This window comes from Otolemur garnettii, unplaced genomic scaffold (assembly GCF_000181295.1).
Source record: "Otolemur garnettii isolate 467f Iridium unplaced genomic scaffold, OtoGar3 scaffold00006, whole genome shotgun sequence".
Taxonomy (NCBI): domain Eukaryota; kingdom Metazoa; phylum Chordata; class Mammalia; order Primates; family Galagidae; genus Otolemur; species Otolemur garnettii.
In genome coordinates, this window is record NW_003852401.1 from 11599273 (window position 1) to 11607989 (window position 8717).

The 8717-nt window shown below is 35.9% G+C and overlaps 1 pseudogene; it reads right to left on the reverse strand.

The window, feature by feature from the left end:
- Nucleotides 1–8717, reverse strand: part of LOC100951614 — a 17357-nt pseudogene that overhangs the window by 7794 nt on the left and 846 nt on the right.

Below are 8717 nucleotides of genomic sequence, written 5' to 3' on the forward strand. Positions count from 1 at the left end.
AAAAGAATAAACTAGACCAAGCAGAAGAAAGAATCTCAGAGCTTAAAGACTCCTTTAGAATTAACTCAGTCAGTCAAAAATAAATAACAAATAATTGAGAAGAATGAACAAAGCCTATAAAATATGAGCTTATGAAAAACAGCCAAATACAAGAATCATAGGAAATGCTAAGGGTGAAGAATAAAACCTTTTTACAAGGGCTGTAAAACTTATTTGAGGGAATAATTGAAGAAAACTTCTCTGTTCCTACCAGAAATTGAGACATACAAGTACAAGTAGCTCAGTGAACACTTGGGGATTCATTGTAAAGAGACAATCACCAAAACACATAGTCATCAGACTGGCCAAAGTCAACATAAAAGAGGAACTTCTGTGAGGCATAAGGTAAAAACATCAAATAATTTGCAAAGGAAAACCCATTAGGCTAAGAGCAGACTTCTCAACTGAAACTGAGATTGGGGCCCCACCTTCAGTCTGCTTAAATAGAACAAAGGCCAGTCTAGAATTTTGTATCTAAGAATTTTTGAAAATCTAAGACGCATATATGAAGGAGAAATAAAGATGTTTCCAGACAAGCAAACACTGAAGGAATTTGTCAAGACCAGACCTGTCGTACACAATATACTCAGAACTGCCTTATGCATGGGTCAGCACAATAGATACTCACCAGTGTAAAATCACTCAAAACTAAACCTCAAATCTCATATAAAATAACAGCATAAGAGGTAAAACAAAACAATGAGATACTACCCAACAGGATGACCAGAACAGCATCCTACATATCAATTCTATCAATCAATGTGAACAGTCTAAATGCCCTACTCCAGAGACTGGCTGGCTGAGTAGATAAAAAAAATACAACCCAAGTATCTGCTGTCTTTGTGAAACACATCTAACCCACAAGGACTCACAATGACTGAAGGCGAAGAGATGGGGAAAAAAATATTCCATGCAAATGGAAACAAAAATAAAGCAAGTGTCATCACTCTCATGTCAGATAAAGTTGATTTTAAAACAACAATGGGAAAGACACAGATTGCCATTATATAGTTAAAAAGGGAAAAATTCAACATGAAGACATTATAATCCTAAATATTTATGTACTTAACACAGGAAGACCCAGATTTGTAAAGCAAATTAGACTAGATCTAAGCAAAGAAATAAACAACAGCATTGTAAATACCAGGACTTCAACACCTCACTGACAGAACTGGACAGAGCATCCAAGCTGAAAATAAATAAAGAAACATTGGACTTAATCTGCACTATAGAACAAATGGGCCTAACAAATATTTATAGAACATTTTACCCAAAACTACTGAATATACATTCTTCTCACTAGCACATGGAAGTCTCCAAAACTGATCATATCTTGGCTATAAGACATGTCTCAACAAATTAAAAGAAAAAGAAATCATACTATGTGTCTTCTCAGATCACAATGAAATAATACTAGAAATCAACTTCACATCTACACAAAGTCATGGAAATTAAACAACCTGTTGCTAAATGATTATTGGGTCAATAATGAAATAAAGAAGGAAATCAAAAGAACCTTTGACTGAATGACAGAGGGGACACAAGCTATTAAAATCTATGAGATTCAGCAAAAGCTACTAATGGGAAATTCAGAGCCATAATGCCTACATCAAAATGAACGATCACAAATTAACAATCTAATGATCCAACTCAAGGAACTAGAAAAGGAAGAGCAAACCAAACCCAAAACCAGCAGGGAAAAAAAGACAAAATGGAAAACAAAAACAATATGAAGGATCAATGAAACAAAAAGTTGGTTCTTTAAAAAGAGAAACAAAATTGATTGACCTCTGGCTAGATTAACCAGGGATATAAGAGAAAGGACATCAATAAGCTCAACCAGAAATAAAAAGGAGATATTTATTACAGCTGATACCACTGAAATATAAAATATCATCTGTAAATACTATGAAAATCTCTATGCACACAAAGTTGGAAATGTAGAGGAAATGGACAAATTCCTTGAAACATACAGTCTCATAAGGCTCAATCAGGAAGAAAGAGAACTCTTAAACAGACCAATAATTAGCAGCAAGGTTGAAACAATAATAAAAAAAATCTTCCAACAATGAAGAAGTCCCAGACCAGATAGATTCACAGTTGAATTTTACCAGATCTACAAAGAAGAGCTGGTTAGTACCCATACTACAGAAATTATTTCATAACATCAGGAAAGAAGGAATCCTCCCTAGCTTATTCTATGATTCCAGCAACATCCTGATACCAAAGCCAGAAAAAGACACAGCAAAAAAGAAAACTATAGGCCAATATCTCTTCAATAAAATACTAACAAACCAAATTCAGCAGCACATCAAAAATAATCCACCATGACCAACTGGGCTTCATTTCAGGGATACAAGAATGGTTCAACATACATAAATCAATAAGTGCAATTTACCACATACACAGAATAAAAAGCAAGGACCATGTGATCATCACAATAGATGCAAAAAAATTATTTGAACAAAATTTGGCCAGCTTGCATGATGAAAACCCTCAACAAACTAGGCATAAAAGAAACATATCTCAAGATTATACAGCCATATATAACAAACACATAGCCAATATCATACTGAGTGGGGAAAGCTGAAAACATTCCCTCTAAAAAAATGGAATAAGACAAGGGTGTCCACTGTCACCACTTTTTTTTTTCAGATTAATATATGGGTATAAATGATTAGGTTACATTATTTCCTTTTGTTATGTAAAGTGCAAGTTGTAATTGAGCCCCCTCACAGAGGAGGTGTGCTTTATACCCCTACATTGCATCCATTAGGTGAGGGCTTACCAAACCTCCTACCTCTTCCTTCCTCTTCCTCTTCACCACTTAAATTTAATATTTTTTTCTTGTGTGGGCATGTAGTTGTTCATCTACTAGTTCCATATTACTATTGAGTACACTGGATGCTTACTTTTCCATTATTGAGATACTTAAGAGTATACTTAAGAGTATACTTAAGAGTATACTTAAGAGATACTAAATCCATCCAGGTAAATATTCTGTCACCACTTCTATTCAACATAGTGTTGGAAATCCTAGCCAGAGCAATCAGGCAAGTAAAAGAAATAAAGTGTATCCAAACTGGGAAAGAGGAGGCCAAACTCTTACATTTTGCTGATGATATAGTCTTATATCTAGAAAACCCCAAAGACTCCATTAAGAAACTCTAATAAATAAACTAATAAATAAATTCATCAAAGTCTCAGGTTACAAAATCAATGTACACAAATAAGTAGCATTTCTATACACCATAAGCAGTCAAGCTGAGAGTTAAAGACTCAATTCTATTCACAAAAGCTACAGAGAAAATAAAATACCTAGGAATATACTTAACCGAGGACATAAAAAAATCTATACAAAATGAGAACTATAAAGCACCAAGGTAAGAAATCACAGATTACATGAACAAAACATGCTCATAGTTTGGAAAAATTAATATTGTTAATATGTCCATACTACTTAAAGTGACTTACAGATTCAATGCAATCCCTATCAAAATGCCAATGTCCTATTTCACAGATCTAGAAAAAATAATTTTATGCTACATTTGGAATTAGAAAAGACCCAGAATAGTCAAAGCAATCACAAGCAAAAAGAACAAATCTGGAGGCATCATAATTACCTGACTTCTAACTGAATAAAAATAGATAAAAGACTTAAATGTAAGGCATGACACCATAAGAATTCTAGATGAAAATGTTGGAAAAACTATTCTAGATATTGGCATAAGAAAATAATGTATGATTAAGATCCCAATGGCAATCATAGCAACAATAAACAAATAAATAAATGGACTTGATCAAATTAAAAAGCTTCTGTACAGCTAAAGAAATAATCAACAGAGCAAACAGAAAAGCTACAGAATGGGAGAAAACATTTGCAGACTATACATCCAATAAAAAACTAATAATCAGAGCTTACAAAGAGCATGGGAAAATTGCAAGAAAAAACCCTGTTAAAAAGTGAGCAAAAGACATGAACAGAAGTTTTTCAAAATAAGATAGACTAATGGCCAATAAGAATATGAAAAAGTGGTGAACGTCACTAACAATCAAGGAAATGCAAATTAAAACCACAATGAGATATCACCTTACCCCAGTTAGAATGGCTTTAATTAATAATCCAAAAGCAACAGATGCTGGCATGGATACAGAAAGAATGCCTACACACTGTTAGTGGGACTACAAATTAGTCCAACCTAGGAAAACGGTCTGGTGATTCCTCAAAGAATTAAAAGTAGTTCTTAGTTTCCAAAGGTCAATGTCTATGTAAATACCTGTGTGAGCACATACACATATATGTTTTAGCTCTTGCCCCTCTACCTTGGGGTGAACAAAGAGCAATAAAGTGATTACAGTAGACTTTTCCCATTGCAGGGAATTGCATCCATCCCACTCAACAGATTATCATAACTCCTGACATAGTTATTTGACATCAGTCAAAGAGATTTCTCAAATAGTGTTAAACACAACTGTTTATCCAGAAACAATTGCCTGTGGGACTTTGGGAGTAGAACTGAGGATCCCTTAAAAAGGTGCTAAGAACATACTAGCTAGCTGCTTACTCAGTCTATATATACTTCAGAGATTCTCTCTTTCTCTCTCTTTCCTCTCTTTCCCTCCACACAAGTATTTCTTTCTTATATAAAGAAAATATCACATATTGCCAGGTCTGAAAACATTAAGAATCCGAGAAATAAGCTAAAATAATAACATCATGTTTTTAAGAAAGAAAAGACAGACATTAATAGAAAACTAAAGACACAAGGGAAAAAAGAAAGATTATGGGGGTAGAAATATATTTGCTTACATGGAGCTTTTGTAATGCTTGAGTGAGGTCTGTAAGTGTATGCATCATTCAAAGGATAGAGAACTGGGGGAAGAGAGAAAACAGGAAGGTACAACCTTAGAAAAGTAATCATTATTTAAGGGGAAGGAGGAAGGAAAGTTAGAAAAGATCTGGAGAAGAACATATTGACGGAGTAGGAGGACCACCAGGATCTTGAGTTTTTGCACAAGTTAGGAGATCTAAGAAGCAGAAACATGTCTATGCTGAAGTGCTGCACGGAGGTCCAGGATAAGAACTGACATGACAAGGGGGATTTATTTGCAGGAGGTGACTTTTCAGAGACAATGGATGTTAATGTTTCTTGACTGACTTTTCTGGAAATACCCACTACTTCCACCTCTCCCTACAGCACCTTCTTATAGAACTCACCCATACCTCTCTCTATCTCTTCCTATTGTGTCTGCAGAGCAGGTTAACAACTCATCAGCCCCCTTCCCTAGGGACACAGACAACTACAGTGAAGTGGACCTGAAGACTCTTTTAGGTTCTTAACCTGGGAAATTATGTGAGTCTGAGCTGTGGTCATGTCAGAATAGAGCCAAGAGGGTCAGTTAGCAGAGAGAGGGAGGAAGCAGAAGCACTGAGAGCAGCAGTGATCAGAGTAGCCCCAGAAACAGAGGAGAAGGAGGCCACATTGCAGGAAAGATATCCTTTGCTTCTTTTGGAGGCTGGGCTGCACTCCTAGGCCTGGGATTCCATGAATTGTCCCTTTTTCCTTTCAATAATTTTTGAGTGGGATTTGGTGCCTCATAATCAAATTACTCCTATCTGAGACAATGACTACTGTGTGCCATTTAGCTATGTGCTAAATGCTGGCTTACATAATGTTCACAAGAACTCAGCAAAGAAGGTATTATTATCTCTCTTTTCCCAGAGAGGAGTCTGCGGTTCATGAGGTTAAATAACTTCCCTAAAGTCACACAGCTGGTGAGTAAATTTGGTTCTAGATTCTTATACCACTACCCTGGGCCATAAACATCAAGCAAGCTCAATTACTGCCAATTGATAAGAAGTTGGCAGGAATGCCTGAAAGCTATGTCTGTGCTATAATTTTTTTTATAATACCTTCATGTGGATTACTCATACATCAACCTCAGTATTCTCTATAATAGAAGAAATACACCTAAAAGTGACAGAATCTTCTCAAAAGAAGCTTGCATTCTCCCAGTTCATGGAATAAACTACAACTACAATCTGAACTTTATCACAAGTTCTTAGAGACTCTAACAGAAGTATAAGCCTTTTCAGTTATTAAAAAAATTGAAAGCCTTTTATTGTTCACGAAAAAGACAAACTCCTCCCTTTCAAATTATTCTACTTTATAGTACAATTCCTTCTGGCTGGGAGGAGAACTTCAGACACTTTTTCAAATAACCCCAACCATTTAATCTGTACCTTTAGGAAGTCATGCTGAGAGTATGTGGAAAAAAGACAGACAGAGCCAGAAAAGTGGGGTGGGGAAGGGAGGAGATTGGGAAGAAGAAAAGGTAAGACGTTATTTCTGAAGTAGTAACATTCTCCCAGTTTTTCTGGCCTACTTTAAAATAAGCTGAGCATTTCTAGCCAAAAATAACACTTAACATTGTTTAAGTAGCTACAACTTAAATATCTTCTATTTGTCTGCTCTGGACAGATCTTTACCTATTTGTCATCCCCATCATATGTGAATCAGGATTGCTTACATTAATTAGGCACTTTCACTGGAAGTTAAGATACTGTCTTAGTCAATGCAGACTATAAGAAAATATCATAAATCAGTGGCTTAAGCAAAAAGTGTTTATTTCTCACATTTCTGGAGGCTAGGAAAGCCAAAATCAAGGTGCCGGCTGATTTGATTACTGATCAGGGATCTCATCCAGGCTTGCAGACAGCCACCCTCTCATTGTGTCCTGAAATGATATAGTAACCTCTTTCTTACTCATCCTTTGCTTATAAAGCCACTAATCTCATTGAGAAGACCCTATCCTCATGACCTAATCTAACCCTAATTACCTCCCAAAAGGTTATCTCTAAATACCATCACACTGGGGGTTATGGCTTCAAAATTTGAATTTGTGGTTTGGAGTAGAATTCAGTCCATAGCAGATGCTTTGAACTAGTTATTTAAAAAAAAATTATGAGAGCAACATTCAAGACTATCAGCCATGATGTTATAATAGAATGTCTGCCCAAGTAGAATGGGAAAAGTTAGACAAGCACCAAAGACCTTTGGAGAAGGTTAGAGAAAAGATCTTTTGAAGGTTTTGGGCCATGAGAGATAGCTTTTAAGAAAACAACTTCAATAGGTCTGCAATGAGAGAGAAACCAGATTGGAAAGCATGGGCATGGGGGGAGCAGAGAGGACTTAGCTGCAGGCTGCTGTCTCAGGAATACAATTTGAATGCTGAGAGTACCAAGCAAGGGGAGCTGCTGAACCCCTTCTCTGAGCCATGTATTGGGGATTTCCCTGGGGCTAGGGAGAGATTAAGAATTTTAACTTAATTGCAGCTTAAGAATTGATTCTGAAATCTTTGAAATCTTGAAAATAAAGTGATTTCAGAAGTTCCTTTGTTGCTTTAATTCACTTTGGGGGGCAAATTATTCTTTTTTTGGTAAAACTACATCAATAACCTTTGGTTTTCTACAAAGGCAAAGCCAAAATCCTAATTTGAAGTAGAAAATTTCTAGGAAGCATTAAATGCTTTGTATATTCAATCTAAAACAATCCTTATTATGTGTGTAATTGTCTATCAATCAGTGGACTGCAGCTAGGAAGTCAGCTGGGAGAGAAGCTGTGACTTTTTTACCTGCTCTTTTCAAGATTCACAGTATGGATAGAGTGCCTAGACTCTGAATAAAGGAGACATACTACAGAGCATACCCACTATGAAGAGAGAGGTTGGCCTTGGAGACATGGCAGCAGACCAAAGAGAGTCACTCTATGGAAGGGCTAAAAACAGTAGGAGTGTTTGTATCTATTTTCAGTGTTAAGAATTTTTTCTATGATAAAATACCCTTCCATTATTCTTAAGTTTTTATTAAGTTTTGCTAAACAGTACAGCATGCTTTTGGTAAAGAGATTGAATTAATAAAAAAACCTGTTAAAATGATACAATTTTATGTTATATATATTTTACCATGATTTTTAAAAATTAATAAGAAAATTTCCCACAAAGAAAAGCTCAGATCCACATGGATTCATCAGTGAATTCTACTAAGTTTTTATAGAAAAAATAACATTAATCCTTCCCAAACACTTTCAAAAATTAAGAGGTAGCATAATTTCCCAATTCATTGTATGAGTCCAACATTATTGTAATACTAGATAAAGACATGACAAGAAAAGAAAACTTGGGCTCAGTGCCTATAGTATAGTGGTTACAGCACCGGCCACATGCACCAAGGGTGGTGGGTTCAAACCCAGCCCAGGCCAGGTAAACAACAATGAGAACTGCAACAATAATAACAACAAAAATAGACAGGCACCCAGTTGTGGTGGGTGCCTGTAGTCCCAGCTACTTGAGAGGCAGAGGCAAGAGAATTGCTTAAACCCAAAACTTTAAGGTTGTTGTAAACCGTGACACCAAGGCACTCTTCTGACGGTGACATAGTAATTCTCTCTTTCAAAAAAAAAAGAACACTTGAAACAAGTAACCCTTACAAATAGACATACAAAATCTTCAACTAATCCTAGCAAACTGAATTCAGTAACATTTAAAAAAGATTACAGAGCTGAGTGTCTGTAATCCCAGTAACTTTGGAGCCTAAGGTAGGAGGATTGCTTGAGGCTAGGAGTTTGAGACCAACCAGAGCAACAAACTGAGACTCCATCTCTAAAAAAAAAAAAAAA